Genomic DNA, 27,988 nt, shown 5'->3' with positions numbered 1-27,988 from the left:
ACGCCTGTAATCCCAAAATTTTGGGAGGCTAAGGTGGGTGGATCACCTGAAGTTGGGAGCTCAAGACCAGCCTGACCAACATGGAAAAAACCCCTCTCTACTAATAATACAAAATTAGTCTGGCATGGTGGCACATGCTTGTAATCTCAGGTGCTTTGGAGGCTGAGGCAGGAGAATCACTTGAACTCAGGAGGCAGGCAAAAGTTGCAGTGAGCCAAGATCGCACCATTGCACTCCAGCCTGGGCAACAGGAGCAAAACTCCGTCTCAAAAAAAGGTCTTCTGTGTTGATTGTTGTTGTTTGTGTTTTGTCCACTCACAACAGCAGTGTAGACTGTCTAGAATGGACCTCGGAACTCTTCCAGACCTTACCCCTACTCAGTTCCAAAGCTGCTTCCACAGTTTTAGGTATTTGTTATATAGCAACACCGATTTCTCAGCACTAATTTCTATACAGTGAGTGTTCTTCAGAGAATCAGACCCTTATGATATAAACACAGATACAGTATAAATATACAAAAAGAGATTTATTATGAGGGATTGGCTCTTGTAGCTATGAAAACTGAGAAGTCCCATGAGCAAAGTCCTCAGCATAGTACATGATGGGTTGGTTTTCAATCCTCACCCTCCTCCCACCCACTTTAATTCTTAAAAAAGCTGGTTTTGTGTTCCTCTTGGCAACTGTCTTGTCTGCTATGATGTGGCAAAAGTTAGGAGCAGCTGACTCAGACTCCCATGTGGAATCTATGTACTGAGGACGGTAGAGCTGTCTACCAACCTTGCCTACCTCTGCATGAGAGAAAATAAACTTCCACCTTTTGAAGTCACAGTTAAAACGTACCATGAGCTGACACTGTTCTAAGAGCTTTTATGAATTAATAAAAATAATCCTCACAATGACCCTAACTTAGGAATTAGCACTGTTATTATTACTACTATGCAAATTAAAAAAATACAGAGGTGAAATTTTCTCAAATACACCAACAAAGTAGTGAGAGAGTTGGATTCAACCCAGGCAGCCTGGTTTCAGAGCCCAAACTCTCAGTCACCTTGATACATTGTTTATTCTTTGTGCAATGTGCGGTGGTATCTGACCTTTATAGATAAAAAACAAATGCAATTGGGAGTCATTTTGCCAAATGTTGCAGTCAGATGTTAATTTGAAACCATTAGTTATAGGAGAAGCCCTAAGTACAGGGAGATATATGCCAAACATATTAAATAAATGCTAATAGGAGTTAACGAGTAAGAATGCACTTGATTCACCACAATTACTCCAGTGAGGAATGGATTGCGATTTTGTACCTGCCCATTGACTTTTTAAATGCAAATTTCATTGAAATATAAAAAGAAAGTACATGAGTATGGCAACACAATCAATTTTTCCAAAGTGTACGTGCCACAGAACAATTGTATAAATCTGCATAAATCAGGAAATCAGACTAGGAAATCAGAGCATGACCATTTCCTAGAAGGCCTTCATGCCCCATCCAGTCACTATACATTGTCTTTTATTTATTTTGTTTTATTTTCTTATTTTTTTGAGACAGAGTCTCACTCTGTCACCCACACTGGAGGGCAGTGAGTGGCATGATCTCGGCTCACTGCAACCTCCGCCTCCTGGGTTTAAGTGGTTGAACTCCTCCCTCAGTCTCCCAAATAGCTAGGATTGCAGGCACATGCCACCACACCTAATTTTTATATTTTTAGTAGAGACAGGGTGTCACCATGTTGACAAGGCTGGTCTTGAACTCCTGACCTTAGGTGATCCACCTGCCTCGGCCTCCCAAAGTTCTGGGATTACAGACATGAGCCGCTGTGCCCGGCCTACATTGCCGTTTAAAGGGGACATTTCTTATTTACCGTCAGTGATTGGAACACTAGCATGCTGTGTATTCATATAAACTCACTTTGTATATGCATACATATATACACGTATTTGCCTGTCTTTAAACAGAACAATCTTCCAAATAAACGGATGGGGGTATTGAGAAAGAACGGCTCTGGGTGAAGCCTTATCCTCCAGTGCCCGTGAGAAGAGACATCAAGCTCTGGCAACTTCTTTGCTCGATAAACCTCATTTACAAACCCTGACTCAACGAGCCAAACCTCCTCCTCTGGGAACATTCCTGCTTCAATGGTGCCATTCTCTCTTTGGCTCTCATCTTGGGTTTTCTCTCCAGGGATGCATATAGGCCTGGCCGTTTTGACTTTGCAGGCTTTCAACTGTTCTTCCTTGGGCTATAGTTTTGGGTTTGGCAGCTTTAGCTGCAGTGGCTGGGACCTTGGCTGAGTGGATTGCGGCACCAGAGGAAACAGAAAGGATAGCAGTGCTAAGTCAAGGGGATTTGGCTCTGGTTGGAAATGTGGCAGTTACTGAAGGCTGAAGATTTAGCTGAACTTGAGCCCGCAGCATCAACCAATCCCCACACTTTAGAATTCAGGGATTACGGATTTATGCAGATTTATACAATTATTTTGCTTTCCTAGGTTTCGACAGTCATTTCTTAGCTAATGACAAATTGTTGTCTTGGTCTTTCCAATACAGCAGTACCACCTGTAGTGAAATTCCAGATCGTATTTACTTGAGACTGAGCTCTGTTGACCTTGACTGTTGAGTTCACTTTTCTGGAAGGATATTCTGAACGTGCTCCCTTCTTTATTTTTGCTCTACTTGTTAAATAAGCATAATGATGTCACCAAAGTCAACAAGATGATCACATATTTTCATCTATTTTAGTGGCTTCATTTAGTAGATTTTGTTTTCGAGTTGTGTTCAGTTTTGATGAATAGAGTCTGAAATATGTGATGAGGGGTCTTGGACTAAAATTTTGGAGGAGTGTTTTTAATTGCAACCACGGTCACTCATCCAGGCTCTCAATGACATTTCAAATATTTCAGTGAGTGTATGTCCATTTTGGGCTCCTGCCATGGTCTGATTAGGCACAGGGTGGAGTCTCACAATATCTGATCCTGCCCCTAACTGTCACGGTAAGAAATGGAAATGACCGTGACTTCTGCTGGAGGCCCAAGAAAGACAAATGGAACCTTGTCTTGTCTTTTCATGTGGGCCAGAGTGTTAGTCAGACTTAAGGTTGCCTTTTTTTTTTTTTTTTTTAAGATGTGGAGGTTGACGCTCCCAAGGAAAGGTATCTAAAATCAATTGTTGTTTTTGAAACAACAAACTTAGCTGGCTTACATTTTAAGGCCTACTGGAGATTTTGATGTAGAAGGTTTCTATTCTGTTCCTGTCAAAATCTTAGCTACAAATTTCATGGTCAATGGCTCAGAGTGTAAGAGGTCAGCTAACTACCTGTATTCCTTTAGGTCTGGGGTCACCAAACCCTTTGACAGTCTCTGTGACACTGGGGACTTTAAGTCTGTTCACTTCACATAGAAAGGGTTTTGGAACCAACATGGTATTCAGTGTTTATTACTACTGCTAATTTCTTATTGGTATGATTAGGTCTGCAATCTCTCATCTTTTGTTTTACCACTGAATTGAATACAGTTAATTTATTTAAAGTCAAACCTCTTCTGAATTCTTTTCATATTCCGCTTTTTTGGCCAGACCACAACGGATAAATCATAAAATGCTTTCTGATTGGATTCCAAATCTGATTGGAAAAGAGGCACATCTTTTCAGACTTTGCCTCTGTGATTCCAAAACTTAAGTCCAGTTACAAGGAGCCTGCCTGGAAGCTCAGCGCTATGCTTCAGTGTTATCCATTCAACTGGTTTCGAGATGTGCCATAACCTTCTACAGCATGTGGCTCTTGCTTTCAAACTGTATTTTAGGAGCCTTATTATACATGTATACATTTTTTGAAATTAATTGAATAACTCATACCTTTTGAGAAGTAGGCATGGTTGTATATATTATTTGTGTATATATAAATCTATACATGCATGTATATATTTATTATTTTCTACAATAAATCATTTAATTAAAATGCATTGCTTTCTCTTCTTGAATGCAGTATTTTCATTTGTTTTGTTACACACACACACACACACACACACACACACACGTGCATATATATATATGAGAAAACAACAAAGGGATTTAAATCAAGAGAAGTTAAGTTGTTGGCCAGGGGTTACCAACTGGAAGAGAGCCCAATGTAGCTAATACACATGCTTTTTGACTTGCAAATTTGTTTAAAAGTTTTATTTTGGAGGTCTTTAGAAAGGATATGTATTCTGTTTGCCACAATCCCCAGTCTTGATTGTCTTTTAACTACAGTGATTCACATATTTATATTCTTGCATAACTCTTATAGGTGCGCGAGCCTACCATTAATGTTTTAGACTTTTTAATGCAATAAGCAATTGTTTTTGTTTTGAAAATACTGAAGCCAGTATTTCAAGATATAGTGTATTTTATTTTACTATCATCTCTATTCTGTTGTGGTCCATTTAGCTCCAGGTGAAAATACAAACCAACTGCTCTCATTTTTTATTTTATTTTATTTATTTATTTATTTTTTACATTTTGGCCAAACAAAAACATTTGATTCATTCTGACTCAAAAAGTTAGAGCATGGTGTTTATGGTTTTGAAAATTCACTGAAACTTTTTCACTGAACTGGTTTCTTTCTGATGCATTTTGTTGAGTTCTACCCATGACTGCCAAAGTAGCAGTCCTGGGATCAGAACCCACACACCATTAAAAAAAGACAGGTAAACCCAACAGTAGAGCCAGTTGCTGGTGTTGAGGTTGGGGCTCCCGGTGAGCCACTCTGGGAGGAAGGTCATCCAGCAGCTGTACAGCTCACACACACACAGGGTGATCTGCAGGAAATGCCGGTAATGTTTTTCTTTGACTATGGCATAAACGAGGAACAACGCCAGAGACCCATCCAGGGCGACAGTCAGAATTTCCACAGACACAATGGTTGGATCGAAATAAAGCCATCTCGCATCAGCTTTGCCATATTCTTTCCCTGTCGCCCATGCTTCCCACTCCCATGAGCCACCATGCCCAGCAGACTTTATATTTTTAGTACATTGAATACAGAGTAGAATTAGTATGATAGAAAGAAGTCGATAAAATGAAAAATAATTTTTTTTAACCTCCTCATTTGGGATTTTTGAAGCTTTCTTTTCATTTTATCGACTTATTTCTATCATACTAATTCTACTCTGTATTCAATGTACTAAAAATATAAAGTCTGCTGGGCATGGTGGCTCATGCCTGTAATCCTAGCACTTTGGGAGGTTGAGGCGGGCAGATCATGAGGTCAAGAGATTAAGGCCAATTTGACCAAAATGGTGAAACCCTGTCTCTACTAAAAATAAAAATTAGCTGGGCGTGGTGGTGGGTGCCTGTAGTCCCAGCTACTTGGGAGGCTGACTCAGGAGAATTGCTTGAACCTGGGAGGCAGAGGTTGCAGTGAGCCGAGATTGTGCCACGAAACTCTAGCCTGGTGACAGAGTGAGACTTCATCTCCAAAAAAACCAAAAAACCCCATATATATATATGTATACATATATATATATATATATATATATATATATATATATATATATATATATTCTATGACTCTTTTAATATTTTGTTATATTATTTGAAACATTTTGACTACAACTTGCATCTCAGAAAATTTCCCTATTTATCTCATCTTGTCTTTTTTTTATCTTATCTTTATCTTTTATTTCCTAGAGTTTTTGTTTAATTGTATTTTATGGAGGTTACGACATATGCATTTAACATTTTCTTTTATCTGTAATAAATTATTGAAAAACGCTTTGCTTTTTCCCCTTAATTGCAATATTTTCTTTTCATTTCTTATAGAATCCTTTCATAGTCAGTGAAAATCATTTTATTTTGTGGTAAGGTTTTAGTAAAGTTTCAAAACCAGCTTTATTTCATTCATCTATTTATAGTAAATTGGAAGTGAACTCTTCTCCCTTAGTGCAGTCAATAGCTACTATATATAACTCTGCATAATACAAAAAGAACAAAAATCTCTATATGTTGAATAAGGATTTATTTGGTTTCTTTCTAAATTTATTATGTGTCTATTCCCTCTTTGCTGCTTTTTTGTGTTTAGTGGATGTTTCTTCTGCCCAAATAAACATGGTCACTTGGACAATGCCAGCATGAATTTGCATACAACGTGAAGTGTTTCTGTCATTTGGGCAAAACTTGTGTGTGTTTTGGAAGCAAATAATCCATCATATGTCTTTCCCTCATGCATTAGTTACAGCCAGTTTCAAAAAATAAACATAGGTTTTCAGCAGATGTCTACTGAAACTATCTCAGCTTTGTCACCTAGAAATGAATAAGAAAATACAGCCTTTTCATAGCTAGACTCTAACACCCCTCTCCACTCACCCCTAAATAATGCTTAGGACACAGTCATAGGTAAGTGCCAGACAACTATAAGTCACCACATCACAGCAGACAGAAAACCACAGGCAAAGGGAATGAATGTATGTATTCTCAGAGGGAACCCAGAGGGATTTGAACCTAACCTGCCTATTTTTTTCTCCCACTCTCATCAAATCAGATAATAAAAAGGAATGAATGCAGAGTGTTACCCTAAACCTACACTCTCTACCCCAGAAGTGAAAGTTTTGTCTTTAATGACACAGGAGGATTAGGGGAAAATTGTTCTCTCTCATAGCACAATGGATAATATAAAAAAAAAAAAAATTCTAAAATTCCTTTGGAAGACAAAGGGCTTCAAATAGTTAAAGCAATGCAGAACAAAAAGAACAGAGCTAGAGAGAATATCACACTAACAGGTTTCAGATTACACTGCAAAACTATAGTCACCAAAACAGCATGATACTGGCATAAAAATGACTAATTTACTTTTATTTTTCAATAGGGATGTTTCCTAACACTTCACAAATTGGAAGGGTGTTTTTTCTGTATTTCCTGAAAGGACATTTAACATTTTTCATATTTCAAGTTTGTGAGAAGACATTTTTCTAACTCAATTTATTTTTCTTCTGATTCTAAAGCCAATATCACCCTTAAGTTGTAGAGCTATGCTAGTAAAAAACACATGCATGGTTCACATAAGATTGTTGGCACATTTCAGCTGCATATAGTGCACTTGTTTTACATTGAGCTATAAAAGAAAAAAGTTATAGAATCATAAAATCTGAGTTATGAGGGACCTTGTATATGATGTAGTGTAACTTTTTACTTACTCTGTTTAATATTAAAATCTCTCTAACGACATTCAATAGTTGTCCATCCTCCTCTTTTAATAGTATGCACTATTCTCAGAAAAGGAATGATATATAGTCTCCTGTAGCTGCCAGGAATTATTTCTAATTCTAGTGGCTGTAATTTTAATAGCTATTCAAATATTTGGAAGTAATTGTTATTTCTTCTGTGTCTTTAAAAGCTAAGCTCAAACGCCCAAGTTTCTTTAACCTTTCTGTACATACACGTGTTTTCAAGCACTCTGTCCTTCTACATCACATCAACGTTTATTAATTTACCTCTTAAAGTGCAATGCCAAGATCTCACCATAGTGCTACATCTATTGTCTAGCAAGAGCCTAGTATAATTGTCTCCAATGTGAATCTATTAATAAAAACTAAGAGACAGAAATAACAAAATCCTTAAAGACCATTTCTACTCTTACTCTCCTCACACTACAAAAACGATTAAAGCTTACCTAACTTAATAAAAATTTCACTGATTTTGCTATTTTTTCTAGTTTTTATATATATTGTTATTAAAAATTTACTCATTGATTCAACTTTCAACTCTTAGAAAAGTAATTTAAAACGTTTAAAAGTATTATTTTATGATTTTAAATGTTTAAATTTCTTAACTTTGGATAATATATATCTGATTTAAATGATGAAAAATTTTCAGGGAGTAACAACACACTTAAATTACATCGTATCTCATTTTTAAAATGATATCTCTTTGATGTGAGATTTCAAGATACATTTTTTTTTAATCCCTGGGGTTAAACATATAATGCAAATGGAATTTTATTCACTGGGTTTTAGAATTTGCTCTTAGTTGTTAGAGTATTTGTGTTAATTATGGGTGGTTGACAAGAACAAATTGCATTTTAATGCTTATGACACAAATTTCATCCTTGTCATCTACAACCTCCAAACAGTCCTTTAGAAATAATAATATTTCTATGTCAGAGGCGTACAAACTGGTTCCAAGTGTCCAAGTTAGGAAGACTTTGACCCTGGGCAGTTCAGTCCAGATAATGTACCTTTCCTTCAACCCTGTGACCGGTTGGGAACATGGAGTGGAATTCATCTAACAGTTAGTAATGTCTTCAATGCAGTGTCCATGTTGTTAGCTGCTGCTCATGTTAGCTTGGTCCTTGCTGGGCTACAATAGGTTTTGACGACCTTGGGTCACGGATCACAGACATGGTGCTTCTTAGGCTAGTGTGTTTGGTAATGTGTTTCCTGCAATAGCATTTTTGAATTGGCTAAGTTTCCAAGATCAGTTTTGAGTTAATGGATGCTGTCAGGACATTAGCTGCATGCATAGTTCTTAAGAATCCAGCTTGTCTTTATCCAGATATTCTCTCTTTAAATATTAAATGCTCAAGGACAAGCTTTCTTAAATTCTAAAAGGTGCCTTTTTGTTTATTTTTCTCTCTTTGCTCTGTTTAAGGGAGGTAAAGATTTTCTGTTTTTGTTTTCTAATAAATGGTCACAGATGGTAAAGTCACTGTGTCAGTCACATCCTTTCACTTATTTAAATGGTTTCAAGTGGTGTACCTTGGGCCTGACAGTTGCAGGCAGCTCAAGGAATCATTTTCATGTTTATCTTTTTCAAAGCATTTACTCTCAGATGACAATAATGAGCAGTATGTTGAAAGCATATACTTTATGTAGATGATCAAGTCTTTGCTAAGATGTGATGGTGCATATTAATTCTCCACTCCATTTGGTGAGATCTTGGATTTGTCTTATATCACGCTTCTGTTTAATCTTCAAAGTGTAGTAGCAAGTATGCTATTTTAAATGTCACCATTCTTCATCAGCCAAGTTTTTGACCCAGCTAATTCAGTTACTTCGGAAGTGGATAATGGGGGAGAGGATGGAGTACACAGATTTATCTTCCAAAAATTTATGTTCAGTGTTGAATTTACTGTAGGTGAAATAGTACCTAGGATGTGGTTACGGCACTCTTAAAGATCCCTGGAAATGAAATCTCCACCCAAATGATTCCCTTCTGTCACTGAAATGTCACCAATTAAAGATCAGTGGTCATATAAGTTAATTTCACATAATTGGTGTTTTCAGCTTCTTCCACCCACTCCCCAACCCCTACATCCTGCTGTCTATACCTAACTGGGATTGTTTGGCTCTAAGAGAATGGCATTTTTGTGAGAAAAGAGGAGAAGCAATTTTAGAGTCTAATGATAAGTTTTAAAAAGAGTTTTTTTTTGTGGGAGACTCAGAGGGCCTTGAAATATTCTTGGCAGATAAAACACAAATTTGTTAATATAGTAATGGAAATAACTCACTGACTTAAAAGTCTGCTAATCTCAATTATAATTCTGAATAGAGACAGAGAAACTTAATTTATTCATTTTTTTATTCGTTCCTCAGCCAGTCAAAAAGTAATACCCTTTGTTAGCCCACGGCAGTAGAAATAGACTTTGTCCAGGCTCAATTCTGCAAAGGGATCTTGCTTCTCAGTATCTGGAATATTATATAGAACATTGTCTGCAAGTGTTAATTTGCTCCTGCAGTTAAGGTACTGTGTTTCTTCAACAATACCTGATGAGTTTCCTTTTATAAAGAAATATTGCAAAGATAATGAAATTAATACTAGAGAATAAGTGAATCAAAACTTTACATAAAATTTCCTCATATTTAGCTTTTGTAGAGTCTGCATGTGTACCAGGACCCCAAACTAATATTCAAATATAAATGTAGTATGATTCTGGAATTAATTGTGACACATTGTAAACTGACTGCCTTTAGCCAGTTCTGTTCTTAACATGTGCTACCCTTAAAGCTAGTCTTGCAAATTGCCACATCTTAAAAGGTGTCACAAATTTCAACATCCAGGCATTTGATAGATTAAGGAGATTACATGCATACCTTGCAACTAAAGTTTCTAAAATTCTTCTTTTCATCTCTCTTTCCCTCTCCAAAGTTCCACTCCCCATGGAATTGTCACTCGGTTTCTTCTCATGGCCTGTGTTTTTATCTCTTCATTTCTTGCTCTACATCTTCCTCCTCCCAGCTCCCTTATTCAGTCATTATTTCTCTAGTCTTCCTCTTTCCTCTCTGATTTTTTTTTCTCCCACAACATGTCTTGTTATCCCTGTTATTAGGAAAGTTAATTTATAATTTTCTCAATTTCCCGAAGTTTCGTCCATATGTCTCACTCAACCCATTCAAGAAGTAATCATTCAGAAGCGTCCAGTTCAGTTAGGGGGGTGAGTGCATGGGCTGTTTTCTTCCTATTGAATGTTGCTCCTTTGCTGGAACTTGGCAAACTTACAGCTAGGTAGGTCTAAGGAAAATGTCTGTAATCATTGTAAAAGGCTCATGGTCTCATTCGGGTAAAGAAAAAGCATAAAGGGTACATTTTCTCTAACAAGGGTTCTAATCTGCTCTAACAAGGGCTGGTGGAATTCAGAGGTAGGAAAAATCACTTCTGATGTTTGGTCAAGTTACTTTCTCAGAAGAGGTGGCATGTGACTGAATCACGACTGAAACGAGGCTCTGTCAAAGGCAGAGGGCTTTCAGAGAAAGGGCCATTCCAATAAGCAGTGGAAATAAAAAGTAAAAAATTGGGGCCAGGTGCTGTATCTCATGCCTGTAATCCCAGCACTTTAGGAGGCTGAGGCGGGCAGAGGTCAAGAAATCGAGACCATTCTGGCCAACATGATGAAACCTTGCCTCTTCTAAAAATGCAAAAATTAGCTGGATGTGGTGGCGTGCACCTGTAGTCCCAGCTACTTAGGAGGCCAAGGCAGGAGAATCACATGAACCTGGGAGGCGGAGGTTGCAGTGAGCTAAGATCATGCCACTGCACTCCAGCCTGGTGACAGATGAAGACTGTCTAAAAAAAAAAAAATCACATATGGGAAATGGTGATCACTGAAGTTCCCCGTTGCACAGAAAGGAAGAGGAATGGGTAGTGAATGACGTGCTTGGAAAGTTTGGCTGGGGACAGATTTTGGAGGGCTTTATCTTTGATTGAAATGTTTGAAATTCAGTAGCAATCGAAAATGGATGAGAGCTGTTGAACGGGCCAACAGCATTATGACACAGGGTTTTACAAAGACACATTTGAACAATTGCAAAATGGGTAGGAAGAGAAGAGTCTGAAATCAGAGAGATATTAGAAGCCATTGTGATATTTCAGGAAAGATATAAGATTATAAGTTATTTCCAATCTTGGCATGTGATATTTCTTTACCAAAAGTACAGAGGAAAATTTTCCTTTTCTCTCTTTTTTTCTTGTAAATTGATTTAGAGTTTACAAAATTTGGCTTCCTGTTTGAACAGATGTGATGGTTCATTTGTTAATAACTTCTTGAAATTCGAGCATTTATGTGGAAAGATGTTTTACAAGTTTTATATTTCTTTGAAAGGAAATAAAAGGATAAGATTGCAGTGTTTCTTAGAATAGTATTTTGAAAATGAATGAATGACTTGCAGAATACATGTAAAAATATAAAAAGCATAACATTATCTTGTCAATTGCTTTTTTTCTATTATGAAACAAGATGCAGAAGAGAGTTTCTGAGGATATTGGAAAAGGAAATAAATCTTTCTCCTTTATTAAAAAGTTGTAACACACCATGTCACGCTATTATGCCTGAGTTCCTGTGAAACTTTTCACTAAGGTTAGTGAAGATCTTAATGTGCAGGAGGTTTGTATGGTTCAGGGGCTGTGGCAAAGCTGCAGAACTGTTTTTTAGATTAACTTCTATTCATATTTGTGAAATAAACCATTGTAAAATAAACTCTGTTGAGTTTTCTGAAAACTTCTATAGTTCATTGAGTCACTGTTAGTAATGAATATATTTTAAGGAAACATAACCTTCCATTTAATTGTTAATGATTAACTTGTATTTCTTGTACTCCATATGAGACAGCCCACAGAACAGCCCCTTGTTCTTCGACACCCTGGTGTAAATGTCCTCTCTTTTGGCATAGAACTGCTATTTGGTCTATTTAAAAATCATTAACAAATTACAGAGTCCTTTTGGTGTCTATATGCTAAATTCCCTTCCGAAATAGTTTGTCTTTTTCTTCTCCTAAGTTATAAACATAAGTGTCCATCTTTCTACTTATTCATTTTAGAGACACAGTCTCTTTCTGTTGCTCAGGCTGGCATGCAGTGGTGCGGTCATAGCTTGTTGTAACCTCGAACTGCTGGCCTCAAGCAATCTTTCTGCCTCAGCCTCCCAAAGTGCCGGGATCTTAGGCATGAGCCACCAGGCCTGGCCTCTATTTAATTTTGTGTAGTACACGCTCTTCATTAATATTTGTCATGGTCTAAATGTTTTCATAGAAGTTACGTATATAGTTTGGGACATGATACAAGGACTTATTTTATTTGGACTCAAATCCTGTGTACAGCATAAAAATGTGGAATTATGTAATTTTCATTTATTAAGATTGGTGCAAAAGTTATTGCGGTTTTTGCCATTACTTTCAATAACAAAAACTGCAATTACTCTTGCACCAACCCAATACTATTTTATAGACGATGAGAAGCTACTAAATATTTGCGTGCAGTATTGAGACTTCACACACATGTTTACTAGTGAAAAGAAAAGAGAAGAGATGGGCTCTCAGAAGTTAATGATTCCTGAAATAATAAATACAGTGATAGGTAGTGGTATTATTCTTACTAAATTTTATAAAAACTTTCAAACACAAAACCAGAGAGACTGATAAAAACACCCTTGTGCAGACAGCAACTTTAATAATGATTGACATTTGCCTATATTGTTTTGCCTATCTTCCTTTACTTTTTTCTTTGCTTATGTATTTTAAAACAAATCTCAAATATCATTTGATCTTGACTCTCAGATGATCCCAAATCTCTCTCCAGCATGGTTCCAGCTGTCAGCATCTGTAATCTCTATGCCTGAGTGCTTTTCCCTGGATCTGTAGAGAGCTCTGGAGCTCTTGTGTGGCGCAGGCTGGAAGTGCCAAGGAATTAACATGCAGGGGCACAGTCCACAATGAGTGCTACTAGGGGGCTGGCATGTAAAAATCCCAGCCGCCTCAGATTGTCTAGAGTTAATTCTTCCCAAATGAACTGCTTGCACACAAACTTGATTTTGTTTACTGATTCCCGGATAAAACTGACTTTGACATTTAAACCAGGAATAGTCCAAGAAAGTCAATTCTTGAAAGAGGGATTCTCCATCACTAACCAGTCAGACGGCTGAAGGGCTCTGTTGCTGATGGGGAGTGTTGTGGTGATAACTCATTCTAGGTTTAGATCATTGCTTCTTCATGTTTCATTTACTTGTCCTTATACATCCCGTCTTAATCTAAAATGGTAGTGAGAGCTGAAACAGTGATTCAAAAACGGGATGATTTTGACCACCACGGGACATTAGATTATGTCTGAAGACAGTTTGGACTGTCACATTTTGTTGGGGAGTGTGCTGTTGGCATCTAATGGTAGAGGCTGAAGATTCTACTAAATAAATACCCTACACTGCAAAGAATGGCCCTCACACAAAGAATAATGTAGCTCAAAAATTTTAACAGTACCAAGGTTGAGAAACTCTGATCTAGAGGTTTGATTAAATTCAGGCTTTTTCTTTCTTCCCTTCCCCATTCTTTTCCTTTCTCTCCTCCCCTCCTGCTCTTTCCCTTCTCATTCATTTGTCCTTCCTTTCTTTCTTCCTTTTTCAAAAAGGTATCTCATAGGTAATTCTGTATACTTCCATTGCATCACAGCAGACATCAGGAGGCACAGGTTGACTTTCTTGTAGTGTTGCTGGGATCAGTTAGTAAGTCTGAGTTCCATATGTTTAATCTACCTGTTAGAGTGGCCACCAAGTCTCAAATCACAGGCAAATGCATCATGAATGTTTTAGTGATGTCACATGGCAAATACCAGGTAAAATAGTACCTATGCTTCCAGACCTTTTGGCCACCCCGTACAGTTCACATTAGTTTTTTACCTAACAGTTTTAGGATCCACTGATGATCATTGCCAGGGCCCATGATTTCATTAAGTGTTGTGGAAGGGAATTTTCTATTTCTTGCCATTCCTTTATAAGGTGAAGTTGTTTTATAAAGATTAACTTTTTCTCATCAATTATTCATTTTATTCTTAGATAAAGTTTATATAGAATAGGGAAGATAAGTGCATATTTTATAACTTTACTTACCAATACTGCCCCCCCCCCCAAATTTTGGTGCCATAGCAACCTCCAATGTTGCCAGTTCATTTATTTGTATATTATTAACAATTCATGGAATTTAAAAAATCTTTTTCTCAACCAATTATAGTAATTTTTATGTTTGTGTTTATGTTATGTCACCTTTGGCCAGTAGGAATACTGCCAGGTTGCCTTCTGTCCTTTTGCTGTGACTCCAGGAGTCTTTGACAGCTCCCAGCACAGGTGGTTCAAGCTCATTTTATGCATGTCTTCCTTCAGACCTGGAAGTAGTCATTTTCCCAAGGAGCTCTTTCCTATTGCTACAAAGTAACATTAAGAGCACACAGTCTTGATGCTATGAGTCCACATTGCTACTGAGTTGTCATTTCAATTTTAATCAACAGAGCTAGGGGATCTGCTTTTTTTTGAGAGAGAAACATAAATAGTGAATCTTTCTGATATTTCAAATTCACATTTTCTTCTTTGATTTTTAAACTTTTTTCCTCTTATGCTGAAAATCTTAGTTTTTTTTAAATTGTATCTTATCATTACCCATGACAGTTTCAAAATAATAAAACAAATGTCATTGTGAACAATAAGATTACTGAATACAATTGAAGGCTTTTTAGTATTTCTTGTCATCTGAGGATATTTTACCTCTAGGGATGTACAACCAAAATTCTGTGTTTCAGACTCATTTGAAATAATTCTCTGAGTTGTGCTACTGATTTGACATTTACTTAGATTCATTCATTTCACATTGTTTTCTGTTTTCAGATTGCCTTTTTCCTTTTATTTAGTTTTTAAAATTTATTAAAATATTTGTTATCCCAATGTCAAAACAGTAAAATAAGGTATGTTCCCTCCATGCTTCTCTCTTACCCCCACTGGTGACTATTTCAATGAGTTTTTGAATTAACTTTTCACTGTTTAAGAGTCAAGCAAATATGGATACATATTTGTATATTTTTTTTTGAAAGGAGAGAAGGAAAGAAAAAAGTGAAGGAGAGGAAGAAAGGAAGAAAAAGAGGGAGAGAGAATGGCAATGTTGCTTTATTCTAAAAATGGGTATTAATAATGGTCAATCAATATTTCATTTAAACCTATGAGTAGGTGTGATGTGATACTACAAGAATGTATATTTCATGTATTTAAAGTGGAGAGCTCTATAAATATTTATTAAGTTTACTTGTTCTGGATCTGAGTTCAAGTCCTGGATATCCTTATTAATTTTCTGTCTTGTTGAGTCTAAATCTTTTTATAGGTCTTATGTATCTGGGTGTTAGGATCGTTAGCTCTTATTGTTGCATTGATTCTTTTACCACTATATCTTTGTTGCTTTGAAATCTATTCTATCAGATGTGAGAACTGCAACTCCTGCTTTTTATTTATTTATTTATTTTTGCTCTCCATTTAGTTGGTTAATCTTTCTCCATCCCTTTGAGTCTTTGTGTATCCTTGCATGTGAAATGGGTCTGGATGTAGCATACTGTTGGGTTTTGACTGTATCTTTTGATTGGGGGATTTAGTCAATTTAAATTTAGGATTACTGCCATTTGATGTTAACTGGCGTTGTATCCATTCGTTGATGTAAATTCTTTATGTTGATGCTCTTTACTTTTTGGTATATTTTTAGAAAGGCTAATACTGGTTGTTCCTTTCTATGTGTAATGCTTCTTTCAGAAGCTCTTGTAAAGCAGGCCTGGTGGTAATAAAATCTCTAAGTACTTGCTCGTTCATAAAAGATTTTATTTTTCCTTCAATTATGAAGCTTAGTTTGGCTGGATATGAAATTCTGGGCTGAAAGTTCTGTTCTTTAAGGATGTTGAATATCGGCCCCCACTCTCTTCTGGCTTGTAGAGTTTCTGCTGAGAGATCTGCTGTAAGTCTGATAGGCTTCCCTTTGTGGGTAACCTGACCTTTCTCTCTGGCTGCCCTTAGTACTTTCTCCTTCGTTTCAACCCTGGTGAATCTAACGATTATATGCCTTGGTGTTGCTCTTCTTGAGGAATATCTTTGTGGCTCTTGTTGAGGAATATCTTTGTGGTGTTCTCTGTATTACCTGGGATTGACTATTGTCCTGCTTTGCTAGGTTGGGAAAGTTTTCCTGAATAATATCCTGAAGACTACTTTCCAGCTTGGATTCATTCTCTCCATTGCATTCAGGTACACCTATCAAATGTAAATTAGGTCTTTTCACATAGTCCCATATTTCTTGGAGATTTTGCTCATTCCTTTTTATCCTTTTTTCTCTATTCTTGTCTTCTTGTTTTATTTCATTAAGTTGGACTTCGACCTCTGATGTCCTTTCTTCTGCTTGATCAATTCGAGTGTTAAAACCTGTGCATACTTCTTGGAGTTCCCATATTGTATTCTTCAGTTCCATTAATTTACTTATATTCCTCTCTAAATGGTCTATTCTCATTAGGATTTCATCAAACCTTTTTTCAAAGTTCTTAGTTTCTTTACATTGGGCTACAACATGTTCTTTTAACTCACAGAAGTTTCTTATTATCCACCTTCTGAAGCCTGATTCTGTTAATGGAATGCGCTCGTTCTCCATCAAGCCTTGTTCCTTTGTTGATTAGGAACTGTGATCCTCTGTAGAGGGAGAGGCATTCTGACTTTGTGTATTCTCAGCCTTTTTACGCTGGTTTCTTCCCATTGTTGTAAGTTTATCAACCTGTCATCTTTGTAATTACCAACTTTCAAATTAGGTCTCTGCATGGATGTCCAACTTGTTAATTCCTAGGGCTGAAATCTGAGCAACCCACTGCGCCAGCCAAAACAGCGGTGTTAAGACTGATGGTGCTTTTCTGCCTGGGAATCTCCGGTCTGGCTTCCTTCTTGAGTCTGTAACAGGCGACTCTGTCTTCCCGGAGCTCCAAACGTCGGTCAGAAGGGGAACCAGTTCCGTTTACTCTGCACCAAGAGCTGCCATGCCGAGGTGCTGGCAAAACCACTGCACCAGCCACAAGAGTCGCGCTGGCGACCCGTGGGGCTCCTCCACTGGGAATCTTCTTGTCCGTGAGTGACAAAAATTCATCTGAAAATGTGGTGTCCTCTCGTTCTCTGCGCTTTCACTGGGAGCTACAATCCTGAGATGTTAGTGATCAGCCATCTTGGATCGTTCTCCTATTCTTTTTTTTTTTTTTTCCTCAGAATGTAGCATAATGCAAATACTCCACACTGTGATTTTTTTTGATGAGTAATTCTGAATTTAACCCCCTATGCTGGGATCTTGGGAGTTTCCCCTATTTTGCTTAGAGTTGCTTACTCCCACAGTCTCTGGATATACCATAGTTTATTCAACCAGTATCCTGGTGATGGACATAGGACTTGTTTCTAGATTCTTACTTTCACAAAATATGATGCAATGAATAGCTTTGTGCATATGTCATTTTAAACTTTTGCCATTGCATCTTTGGGATAGATATTCAGAAGGCAATCTCTGAGTCAAAAAGTAACTGAATATACAGTTTTGACTGAATAATTAAATACACATAATGATTATTTTTCTCTTGAATTGTAAAACTAGAACTTAAAAAAATCTTTTCATAATTCTGTAGTTAAGTTCTTCATTTGTTCACTGTTAGTTTTGAAGTTTGCTCCAATTTTTTCTGACTCTTAAACTTTAATTTTATAGAGAGCATCTAGCCCAGTGTAGAAAAAGTTCTGATTTCTCTCTATAGCTGTTGCGCACGGACAAGAGTGTTCTATAAATTTATATATGAAAGAATGCACAGAATTGTAAGACAAATCACTGTCGGGTGACCCATGGCCTGTGTTTTATGATGTTTAGGCACTCTGATAACCTGGGCTTTTTAAAATAATTTTTTTTCAGTTTTTTTTTTTTCTGCTTGGAAAACTGGGAAAACATATTCTTGGACTAGACTGAGCCAAAGGACATCTCTCAGTTCCTGCCTAAAGCCCACGCCATGTTTCTCACTGATAAAACCAAGGAGTGAAGCAATTTAGAAAGAAAGTATAGCAATAGGCATCATCAGAGTAATTATGACGGGTGCATAGGGACTCAGAAACATAGGTGAGTTAAATTAAAGGTATTTAATAATAACTTATCAATTGCTTTTTGAGAGTTACCATTTCCTGGTACCTCTCTGTTGGTCTCAGTCTGTATTTGCCCTGTGAAGATATTGAGATAGAGAGCATGGGTAGCTCAAAGTTAGAAGACTCATACATGTGACTCATTGACTGCAGGCTGCCCAGGACCCTGGCTGCTCTGTGGGGTGCGGTGATGCTCATTGTAGGCAAGAGGGCAGCAGAGAGTTCAGCTTAGACTGCAGGACCAGGCTCCTCAGAGTCCAGGGTTCGCATTGCAGGTCCGGCTGCTATAAAAAGGATACCATATTGATTTTATCTGAACCACTTTTCTGATTTTGTTAATTAGCCAATTAGCACCAATTTATTAATGTATTAAAAATGCTTATTGAATTCGGCTGTGTGCCAGGCTCTGTGACACCAGCATCTCCAAATCTAAATGTTTTCTCATTTTCTTCCTTTTTCTCCCTTCATTCCTTGGTCCATTATTCCTCTGATCACTTCTATTGGATCCCTCCTACTTGTCTTCCAGAATCAGCTCACCTGGGTCCTACTTTAGGAAGAATTCCAGGATGTCCACAATCTTGTTTAGTGCCTTTCTCTCTCTGTCTGCAGCTTTCTCTCTCTCTAATTCTCTCTCTCTCTCTCTCTCTCTCTCTCTTGGAAATCTCCTGGGGATTTCCTGAGGTCTGTTCTCAGCCCTCTTCTGTTTTCTTGTGTACATCATTCATTCACATGGCTTAACATTTCACCTCAATGAGGATGATGCTTCAATATACTTTTTATACTGTCTTATAACCTATCCTTACAGTATGAACTTATGGCAACACCATTAAACATTCCTTATAAATGTAATTTGTAGTGGCCGTATAGTATTTACAAGAACCATTGTAAAAAGTCTCCACTAGACTTTAGTTACTGAAAAAAATGTCTGTAAATGGATTTTTTTGTTTGTTTATTTTGGAGACAGCATGAAATCATCACAATTACCCTGGAAAGAAGATTGTATCAAAATGACAGACCAAACACAGGAGCCTGCCTTCTACTCTCTCCCCACAGACCTAGAAATGATAGAAAGATAATTTCTTTAAAAATAATAAACTGTAAGAATCCTGGAAAAAAAGATTGCCATCAGAAGACAACGGAAATATGAAATCCTGTAAGGACAGAAAGCACACAGGATTGGGCACATGCAGGTTTGCTGGGGCAGGTGCAGGAGATTTTGATAGTCTGGTGAGGACAGCTTCTCAGGAGGGGCTGAGTGAACTGGCCTGTACCCCTTCTTCCCTGTGCTTGGCAGTGTGAAGATGAGAAATTCACCTCAAGGTTGAAGCAGACATTGTAGGGAGTCAAGAGCTACTTCCTTTGGTAGCTGGTGACCATAGAAATAAAATGTGAATGGATTTGAGACAAATTTTGGAGCCGACTGTTTCAGTGGTGGGTTGGGTCTGCCACCGTATGCACACGTGCATGTTGTATTTCTTTTCTATTTCTGTGTAACAATATTACCACAAACCTAGTAGTTTAAAACAGCACCCACTTATTATTTTAGTTTTATTGGGGGGGTCAAGATTCTGGGTGCAGCTTTCCTAGGTTCTCTGCTTCATGGTTTTCTTTGCAAGTCTCAACCAGAGTGTGTGCTGGGGTTGCAGTCTCACTTCAAGGCTTGAGTGGGGCCTCAGTCTATATTTGCCCTGTGAAGATATTGAGTTAGAGATTCACTTCCATGTTTATATTGTTGGTGGAATAGCCTGTTAGGTTAAGAGCCTCAAGGTGTTTTTTCTTTTTCTTTGCTTTTCTTTTATTTTTAGACAATCTTGCTCTGTCGCCAGGCTGGAGGGCAGTGGCGCGATCTTGGCTCATTGCAACTTCTACCTCCCCATTCAAGAGATTTCCCTGCCTCAGCCTCTTGAGTAGCTGAGACTACAGATGCATGCCACCATGCCCAGCTCATTTTTGTATTTTTGATAGAGATGGGGTTTCACCATGTTGGCCAGGGTGGTCTCGATCTCTTGACCTTGTGATGTGCCTGCCTTGGCCTCCCAAAGTGCTGGGAGTACAGGTGTGCGCTGCCTGGTTTTTTTTTTTGGCTGTTGGCTGGCTGCTTTCTCCATTTACTGGTCACAAGATCTCCGCATCATGGCTACTTTATCAACATGAGCAAGAGCGACAGTCTTTCAGCCAGCCAGACACTACAGTCTCTAAATGTCATCACAGATGTGACATCTTGCCACCGTCACCGTACTCTGTTTAGTAGAAGCGAGCCACTGGCTCCACACATGTTCACAGGAAGGCATTTCTCGAGGGTGTGGACACTATGTTGCAGGGATCATGGGGTTGCCTTTGAGTCTGCCAACCACAGGGTATCAGTGCAGGCAACGAATATGTTTTGTTGTTGTGGAGTAGTTGGTTCGATTCAAATCTGTAATGGACAAGAACTTCACATTTTTGATTTTAGGCTCAAATCAACACTGATGCAATGTTGGGCAGTTCACTTTTTTTTCCTGAGTCTCATTTTCCTCATGTATAGAGGGAAAACAAGTTTAGACTGGCATTTACTCCAGCTCTAACATTCAGAATTTCTTTTAGTATTAAAAGACCCAAATAACAGAATCTTCACCCTGATCTGTATACTCTTTGAGCTATATTTTCTCATAATTCTTCTTTCTTCCCTTAAGCATCTGCAGAGTTTACATTTATTACTTTTTTGTTGGTGCTGCAATTCTTAGTCACTTGCAATACAGATTTTTCCCTTATTCTTTTTCCTCCCTTAAAAATCATCAATAAATGATTCTTGCCAAATCAGCGAAGTATTCTTGATCCCCCTCTTCCCCAGTGCTGTTGTGACATTAGGTGCTATTGACTATTCTACCCTGAAAATCCCCATGTCCTATGGCTTCTGTGAGCTCCAACACCGTGACTCTCTGACTCTGAGTCCTCTGACTTCTCTTACTTCTCATCCCTCTAAAACTACTCATCCCCAATGTTCTCTTCTCAGCCTTTTGTTTTATCTGGTGGGTCTTCTCTACCTGTCTAACATTCCTTGAAGTATCACTTCTTGGAAGATGATTTTTATATTTAAAATATAAAATTTTATATTTTAAATTTTATATATGCTCTGATTATTATATTTAGCTCATTTTCTTCTAAGCTGTCTTTCTTTATTTCCAAATATTTAATTACAACCTATTGGCATAAGAGAGTGGTCACCATTAAAATCCTCCTCTTAACTCCTCTATTGTCATTACTAGAAGCACCTTTCATCCAGGTACCAGGAGTGATTCGTTGGATATCATCTTTTTCTTCATATCTGCCATCTTTTTCATTGCTAAACAAGTTCTGTATATTCTTCTTCCCCAATTTCACTCAGATCTGTCTTCTTTTTTCCCATTTGTATTGCCCCAACTTAATTCAGATTCTCACTTATTTCTTGTATTGATGGTTAGGATAGAATACTAAAAGATGACCCTTTCTCCATAGCTTTCCTTTAGAATCCATCATTCACACTAAGTTAGTCCTAATTGCATCATTTCCTCAATTAAGTATTTTAGTAGCTGCTCTTTATCTATGTCCTGCACCTGTTCTGCACATACACCCATCCTTTCTTTAACTCTGGCACTCATTTGCTAGAAAGTTCTCCTTTCTTGCACATGCTCAGTTCTCCTTTCTTACACATGCTGAGTCTTCAATTTAAATAGGTCAGCTCACCAATCCCCAAACAAACCTAGACATTCATGCTCTGTCTTTGCCTTTGGTGTTCCTTCTTCATAAATATCCTTTTTCTCCTCCACCTGTTGAAATCATACCTGTTCTTCATGGCATACCTTAACAATAAGTTTTGTATTTTTTAGTAGACATGGGGTTTCACCATGTTGATGAGGCTGATCTCAAACTCCTGGCCTCAATCCACCTGCCTTGGCCTCCCAGAGTCCTAGGATTATAGGTGTGAGCCACAACACCTAGCCATGAGTTCTGTCTTTTATCTATCTCATCAAAACACAAGATTCTAGAAGGCCAAAGACAGCCTTACCTCCTGAATCCAGGAGAATCAAGGTCCACTATGGGTTAACCCCTGGTCTACAAAGAGTCCAAGAACTAGGGTTACACAGTCTGGGAGGCCAGGGATTACGTCAACACAGAGCCAGACTTGTTGGGGGCAAGGAGATGTCAGATATCTATCCTGCCATCAGGAGGGTATTTGGAATTCTATCATCTCTAGCTGTACTGGTATTATCTTCCATTATATTCATTCAAACATTCATTCATTCATTTGTATAGTTAACAGATTAATAGATATTTATTGAGTCCCAATTATGTAATGTCAGGTATGACACAGAATGCTGGAGATACAATGGTGAACAAGACAGAAGAGGTGCCTACCTTCAGGGAATTCCAGTGAGGAAGACGGCAGTGATGAAGATCTTTTCAACTGTTTTATAGGAAGGGAGGAAGAATAGCATACGGTGAGTTAAATATCCAAGTGAATATGTCAAGTAGGCTCCTTATTGCTTTTTCCCTTGTAAATACTACTATGTTGATTCATTTTCTCTCTTTTTTTTTTAATATAAGAAAATTTTTTTTTTAGGTTCTAAACAGGATAATTTATTGCTTTTCAAGATAATTTTCATAATAGATAATAGTACTATTCTGTATAGGAGATAACAGAGGACAAGAACATGGGTGAAAGAACAGCCACTTGTAAATAACAGTAATACAAGATGCTTTCATATGTGGAGAAAAGCTATAATGTAGTAGTGTTGCTAGCAGATTTCTTTGATTTCTTCAATTTCAGATTAAGATTATGAAGGACTTTTTAAAATCATTACTTCTTCTTGCTGCTGTTCCTTTTCGTATTTTTTTTTTAAATTTTTTATTGGATTTTAGGTTTTGGGGTACATGAGCAGAGCATGCAAGACAGTTGCGTAGGTACACACATGGCAGTGTGCTTTGTTTTGCTTCTCCCCTTCACCCACATTTGGCATTTCTCCCCAGGCTATCCCTCCCCACCTCCCCCTCCCACAGGCCCTCCCCTTTTCCCCCCAATAGACCCCAGCGTTTAGTACTCCCCTTTCTGTGTCCATGTGTTCTCATTTTTCATCACCCACCTATGAGTGAGAATATGCGGTGTTTCATTTTCTGTTCTTGTGTCAGTTTGCTGAGGATGATGTTCTCCAGATTCATCCATGTCCCTACAAATGACACAAACTCATCATTTCTGATTGCTGCATAATATTCCATGGTGTATATGTGCCACATTTTTCCAAACCAGTCTATTATCAATGGGCATTTTGGTTGATTCCCGGTCTTTGCTATTGTAAACAGTGCTGCAATGAACATTCGTGTACATGTGTCCTTATAGTAGAACGATTCATAGTCTTTTGGATATATACCCAGTAATGGGATTGCTGGGTCAAATGGAATTTCTATTTCTAAGGCCTTGAGGAATCGCCACACTGTCTTCCACAATGGTTGAACTCATTTACACTCCCACCAACAGTGTAAAAGTGTTCCTTTTTCTCCACATCCTCTCCAGCATCTGTTGTCTCCAGATTTTTTAATGATCGCCATTCTAACTGGCGTGAGATGGTATCTCAGTGTGGCTTTGATTTGCATCTCTCTGATGACCAGTGACGATGAGCATTTTTTCATATGATTGTTGGCCTCATATATGTCTTCTTTCGTAAAGTGTCTGTTCATATCCTTTGCCCACTTTTGAATGGGCTTGTTTGTTTTTTTCCTGTAAATCTGTTTGAGTTCTTTGTAAATTCTGGATATCAGCCCTTTGTCAGATGGGTAAACTGCAAAAATTTTTTCCCATTCTGTTGGTTGCTGATACACTCTAGTGACTGTTTCTTTTGCCGTGCAGAAGCTGTGGAGTTTCATTAGGTCCCATTTGTCTATTTTGGCTTTTGTTGCCAATGGTTTTGGCGTTTTGTTCATGAAGTCCTTGCCTACTCCTATATCCTGGATAGTTTTGCCTAGATTTCCTTGTAGGGTTTTTATGGTGCCAGGTCTTATGTTTAAGTCTTTAATCCATCCGGAGTTAATTTTAGAATAAGGTCTCAGGAAGGGGTCCAGTTTCTGCTTTCTGCACATGGCTAGCCAGTTTTCCTAACACCATTTGTTAAACAGGGAATCCTTTCCCCATTGCTGGTTTTTGTCAGGTTTATCAAAGATTGTATAGTTGTAGATATGTTGTGTTGCCTCCGGTGTCTCTGTTTTGTTCCATTGGTCTATATCTCTGTTTTGGTACCAGTACCATGCTGTTTTGATTACTGTAGCCTTGTAGTATAGTTTGAAATCCGGTAGTGTGATGCCCCCCGCTGTGTTCTTTTTGCTTAGAATTGACTTGGCTGTGCGGGCTCTCTTTTGGTTCCATATGAAGTTCATGGTGGTTTTTTCCAGTTCTGTGAAGAAAGTCAATGGTAGCTTGATGGGGATAGCGTTGATTCTGTAAATTACTTTGGGCAGTATAGCCATTTTCACGATATTAATTCTTCCTAACCATGAACATGGAATGTTTCTCCATCTGTTTGTGTCCTCTCTGATTTCGTTGAGCAGTGGTTTGTAGTTCTCCTTGAAGAGGTCCCTTACGTTCCTTGTGAGTTGTATTCCAAGGTATTTTATTCTTTTTGTAGCAATTGTGAATGGCAGTTCATTCTTGATTTGGCTTTCTTTAAGTCTGTTATTGGTGTAGACGAATGCTTGTGATTTTTGCACATTGATTTTATATCCTGAGACTTTGCTGAAGCTGCTTATCAGTTTCAAGAGTTTTTGGGCTGAGGCAATGGGGTCTTCTAGGTATACTATCATGTCGTCTGCAAATAGAGACAATTTGGCTTCCACCTTTCCTATTTGAATACCCTTTATTTCTTTTTCTTGCCTGATTGCTCTGGCTAGAACTTCCAGTACTATATTGAATAGGTTTTTTTTTTTTTTTTTTTTGAGACGGAGTTTCGCGCTTCTTACCCAGCCTGGAGTGCAATGGTGTGATCACCACAACCTCCGCCTCCTGGGTTCAGACAATTCTCCTGCCTCAGCCTCCTGAGTAGCTGGGATTATAGGCATGCGCCACCATGCCCAGCTAATTTTTTGTATTTTTAGTAGAGACGGGGTTTCACCATGTTGACCAGGATGGTCTCGATCTCTTGACCTCATGATCCATCTTCCTCGGCCTCCCAAAGCGCTGGGATTACAGGTGTGAGCCACCACACCTGGCCCCATTTTCTCTTTTCTTTAAAGAAAATATATGCATTCAAATAAGTCAAATAATATCTGCTATTAGAACTAATCTGTCCCTGAATTGAGGGATTTTTCTTTGCAAAACTAATATTTATGGCAACTTTTCCCTCAATTAGAGCAGATAGTGATTAGGGGGAAATGGAGAAAAGAAGACAAAGAAAAGGAATTAAAGCTATATGTTAATCTAATACCAAAGGCAGACTACGAGTAAATGAATTGCACAAATAACCTAGAAAACCTACATATTTAAAATTATTCAGTATTAGAATTATCAGGACCATTTAAAAATATCGTATGTAAAGCCCTAAAAAAACTTTATTCCTGTTCTTATCTAATCTTTTGAAATATGTGTTAAAATCCGTTAAAATTATTTTAGCCCATGTAAGGACTAGAAACTCCATGGAAGTCATTCATGTTGTTCTGAGACACTGTGGGCTTTCTCCCTCCAGGCACACAGTAGCATTGCTCTTCATGACCTGTGAAGCTAGATGTGGCTGTGGAACTTGCTTTAGGAAATGAGAAGCATGTGGAAGTGGCATATAATATTTTGGGAGAGTCTTTAAAAGCTACCGTGGGTTACCCTATTCATCTCCCCTGTTTGTAATGTTTCAGATAATGAAAGCACTGTCAGCTTAAGTCTTCTGAATGAGAACGATGTGTATCCAAGACACTCACCGATCTGAGAGGAATTTGTAGTGTGAGCATGCAATAAATTTCTAAACATGGAAGTTTGGATGATCTGTCTGTTATAGCAACAACATTTAGCCTTTAATTGTTTTGTTTTCTAGTTTTTAGCAGCGAAAACTAGCAGCAAAAACTATACCCATACGCTCTTCAAGAAAATGATGCAATGAATTATAGATCTGAGACACATAGAAGCTATAGCCTTTTAAAGTTTTAATGGCATATCAAAAGCAGGATAGTAAAGTAGTTAAGAGCATGGCTTGGAGGTAGATGGCATGAGTTTGGAGCTTGATTCTGCTATTAACCATGTGACCTTCAGTAATTCTCTTAAACTCTATGGACTCAGTTTTCTTATAAAGAATCATAATACCCACATCATAAGATCATTATAAAAATTAAATGAATTCACATTTGTCAAGCGCCTAGAATAGTGCATAGCAAATCTTTTTCCTATATATAGAGCTAAAGTAGTTAAGTAGTATGTGCAAGTTCTGTTCTAAGATCCTAGCACAGAGTAAGTCCCCAATGAATACTTTTTGTTATGACCAACATTTAAAATAAAAATTATTGAATAGCAATCAAATAGTTGGCTGATAGTTTTCTCCGGGAAAGTCTGTTAAGAGACAGGAAAGTAAAAACAAGCAAAGGAGAAAATATAATTTTTTCTTTGGATTATGGGTAACAAAACCAGCTCCCACACAGGTGGATTTTACCTCTGGGAAGATGCCTGAACACATTGCTGTTACCTTCCCTTTCTAATCAGGTGTGTCCTGAGACAAGAAGCAGACAGTATCAAGAAATGGAAGAAGACAAACTAAAGCTTTTTCTTTAATTACCTCTATCATCCAGAGTAAAAGGAAATAATTCACCTGCGACTGAAGCCAAACACTCCTGCCAACAAGAGATAAGCAGCTCTGGGCAATTTCACACAGCCCAGCAAAAGTTTCTTGAATTCTCGTGACAAATTGGCCTTGGAATTTATCAGGATGATTATTCATGATAATTATCTGAGATACCCATTAAAATATAGATTTCCAGAATATCAGGCGGTGGTGGGAGAGAAGAGCTCCTGGAATTCTGAATTTCAAAGAAATTCTTTAGGAGATTCTTCTACTTGCTTACATTTGAGAACTTCAAATCCAGTCCTATAGTTTATATGGAGTAACTGAAATACCACTGCCACCTGGTGGCAGGATATACAAATTACAGGTTCCAATGTTGTGATTGAATCAGTAAATTTTTCAAGTCACCGCCCTTCAGTAACGTTTAATTCTTAGCCACCCCTGCCCTCTCCTAATCACAAATGTATTTTTAAGTTTTCTGGATTATCTGATGTAGATTTTATATAATTTGCACCCTAAGGACATGGCCTTTTACCACTTTAATTCATTTTTTTGTTAAACTGAATTGAAAATAGAATTTATTTTTCTTTAATTTTAATAAACTCTTATGACATATAATCAATTTGTAGGATAAAAGAAATTATATACACTTACAGAGTGTTCTGTTGGCAGCTGTCAGAGAATCTGAGAGAGATAGAATCTTAGAGAGAGATGTCTGAGAGGAATGATTAGTTTTGCCTTTTGGACTCTATGCTCGTCTGTTAAAGTGGAAATATAAAAAAGAAATTGGTATTCAGGAAGTTTTTTCTTTTACTTTCAGAGAATCCTGACT

General features: G+C 37.8%; 1 long non-coding RNA gene and 1 pseudogene across 4 annotated transcripts in view; one reads left to right on the top strand and one right to left on the bottom strand.

Annotated features, from left to right (window-relative positions):
* Positions 1-4,487: 4,487 nt before the first annotated feature.
* Positions 4,488-20,685, bottom strand: LOC118149979 (emopamil-binding protein-like pseudogene; annotated as a pseudogene). The gene is made up of 2 exons (XR_013530595.1): positions 20,629-20,685; positions 4,488-4,991 (listed from the first exon to the last, which is right to left on the bottom strand). The product of XR_013530595.1 is annotated as an emopamil-binding protein-like pseudogene (transcript).
* Positions 20,686-22,410: 1,725 nt separating this feature from the next.
* LOC118149881 (uncharacterized) overlaps positions 22,411-27,988 on the top strand; it is a 39,222-nt gene continuing 33,644 nt past the window's right edge. For 2 of the 3 annotated variants that reach the window (XR_004737623.3, XR_004737622.2), the window contains exons 1-2: positions 22,411-22,615; positions 22,714-22,851. This is a non-coding gene — a long non-coding RNA (uncharacterized LOC118149881). Of the gene's footprint in view, positions 22,616-22,713; positions 22,852-26,242; positions 26,378-27,988 lie in introns of those variants that run through there. The other variant, XR_004737621.3, reaches the window with a different exon arrangement.

This window comes from Callithrix jacchus, chromosome 21, assembly GCF_049354715.1.
Source record: "Callithrix jacchus isolate 240 chromosome 21, calJac240_pri, whole genome shotgun sequence".
Lineage (NCBI taxonomy): Eukaryota > Metazoa > Chordata > Mammalia > Primates > Cebidae > Callithrix > Callithrix jacchus.
The sequence above is the reverse complement of the archived record's forward strand: the minus strand, read 5'-3'. Positions and strand labels throughout refer to the sequence as shown.